Consider the following 2,871-nt stretch of genomic DNA (forward strand, 5'->3'; position numbering starts at 1 on the left):
TTCAGAATATCATCACTTGGGTCAGGTCTGGATTTGATGAGGTTGCTTGGGTGTGGCTTTCCTCAGTCTGGAGACCTGTGAGCTGAAAATTCAAGTTGTCTGCCTCCATCACCAACCCTTCCCCACCAACCCCAAATTGGTGAGACAGGGATAAGATAACAACAGCAGATGCTCTCGTTCTCAGCAGGAGGGCATGTAGCCTGCACAGGTCCTTAGCAATTCTAAGCTGACTGTGCCTATGTTAGCAGTTTCGCTGGCTCCAGAAGAAGGGACTGTCTCTTGACTGGGGCCTGTTTCTGCTCCCTCTTCCACCACACCCCATCAAATTATCATCACATCACCTTGTTCTCTTTTTTCCCTTACCATTTGAATTGATCTTGTTTGTGAACTTTCTAATGGGTTCACTTTTCCCCTAATCCATTGTTCTTGGCTGTTGGCTCTGCCCTCTGAGAACTTTTTTCCTTTTCCATGAGAAATGGTTCATCTTTGAGGCTGATTTTTCAGTCTGCTTCTTGCTCATGGAAAGGTGGGTGCCCAGAGGTCTCTTTCTTAAAAAAAAAAAAAAAAAAATTATTCATTTATTTTTGGCTGCATCAGGTCTTAGTTGTGGCACACAGGCTTCTCTCTAGTTATGGTGTGAGGACTCCAGAGAGCATGGGGTCTGCAGCTGAGGGGAATGGGTTTAGTTACCTTGTGGCATGTGGGATCTTAGTTCCCTGACCAGGAATTGAACCCATGTCCCCTGCACTGGAAGGCGAATTCTTAATCACTGGACCACCAGAGGTCTCACCAAGTCCCAGAGATCTCTTTCTCTTCATTTTGAATTGTTTTTGTTTCTTTAGCCCAAGTGTGTACAATTCCTTTAAAACTCTTGTGGATGTTCTGTATATTAAATTATAATCTACTCCATTAGAGCAGAGTCACACTCTGGTCCACACCACAGCTCTCTTGGGGATGGGTTTTCCCCACTTTGGGCTCTGATGTCTTAAAATAGGTCTTACAGCTACACCCTCAACTTGATCTCAACTAAGATCACATTTTGCTGGCAGTATCCAAAGGCCATTTATTACTTTGAGAACGCTCAGGGTCAGGAGAGTCTGGGATAGAGAAAGAACTTATTTTCCAAACCAGAAAGCCTGAGGTCATATTTTCTCTAAATTCTGCTTGAAAACTGAACTGCTCATTCATTCCTCCTTCCCATATTTTATGACAGGCAGCTAGCTAGAAGAAGCAAGCTAGCCCCTTGGGCATTCTGCTTGGAAGCCTCCTTTGTCCACACCCACAAGCTCATTAAGAACATTTTCTCTCTTAAATGTTAGCATAGGCATCAGTTTTACCAACTGTTCCCCTTCTTGATAACACAGATGATCATCTTTCCAGCCTTAAGTTTCCTCACTGCCTCGGCCACCCTTCCAGTCTTCCTCCGCGGCTCACTCTCAAAATCACCTCTTATATAGGTTTCTGTTACCACAGCACCCCACTTCCAGGTACTACTTTCCGTTTCAGCTTTCTAATGCCATGTAAATCACCACCCTCAAATATAAGAACTAAATACAATGATTTTTTCTCTTGACTTTGTGGGTTGCCTGCAGGAATGTGATCACATTCCTTTAGGAGCCCACTGGGACTGCACTGTCCAAGGGGAACACAAATCCTCCAGCATGTGTCTCCATGTGGCTTCTCATCACTTGCTGGTCTAGTTCAAGTCACTTTTCAGCAATGGTGGCTAGCTTCCAGAGGGTTCCCAGGGGACGAGCCCCAGTGGGCAGGTGCTTATCCAGTGTCCGCCTATCATGCTTGCTAATGTCCCATTGGCCAAAGCAAAGCACAGAATCAAGTCTGGAGTCTACGTGGGAGTGGACTCCAAGGCCATGAACAATGGAAGAGGTGACTGGTTGGGGGTCACTGTCTACCACACTCTTTATGTCTGACCAATTTCTCCCTTGCTTACTGTGCTGAATTTACACTGTGTTCCTTGCTGTTCCCTGACACAGAAATCTCTTCCTTGCCTGTTTTGTTGTATTTTTTTAAACCTCTGTCTGGATCATTCTATATCCAGTCTTCAAACTGTTGTTCTTTACTATTCTTCAGGTTTCAGCCAAAATGTCACACCTCCCCTCGCCCCCATCCAATCATATTACTATCACATTACCTTGTTCCTTTCTTTCTTGACATTTGAAATAATCTTGTTTACAAATTTTCTAATTCTGGTCTGCTTTGTTCATAGTTGTATCCCCAAAATTCCAAATAGATCCAATACATACTAAATACTTAATAAACATTCCCCCCTCCCCGCCCCGGCAGCACCATGTGACATGCGAGATATTAGTTTCCTGACCAGGGGTCAAACCTGTGGCCCCAGCAGTGGAAGCACAGGGTCCTAGGCACTGGAATGTCAGGGAATTCCCAACAACATTTCTGAATGCATGATGAATGAACAAATGTATGGAAAAATGGATGCCCTAACTAAATCAAGTGTAAAAAAATTTATAAGTAAATATGTTTATTTTTACAGAAATTGTGTCAAGGTTTTGAACAACTATTGACTACTAAAATTCATGAGTGATCCAGAAAAGTTTTTTTGAGAACTGGACTTAACAATGGTTACAGAATGCTGAAATATTTAAAATAAATGATATACTTGAGATTTGCTTCAAGATAATCTGGAAATATGGGGGAATGGGCCAGAGGACAAATAAAATGAAACAGACTATTAACTGATACTTATTTAAGTTGGGCTGAGAGTATGTGAAGGTTCATTGCACTGTTCTCTTTACTTACTTTGAAATTTCCATAATAAAAAGTTTAAAATTACATGTAGATTATTGAGGGACTGAAGAGCATTGGAAAGACTGAGAAATATTCACAACT

This window comes from Dama dama, chromosome 12 (genome assembly GCF_033118175.1).
Source record: "Dama dama isolate Ldn47 chromosome 12, ASM3311817v1, whole genome shotgun sequence".
In the NCBI taxonomy this organism is placed as follows: Eukaryota; Metazoa; Chordata; class Mammalia; order Artiodactyla; family Cervidae; genus Dama; species Dama dama.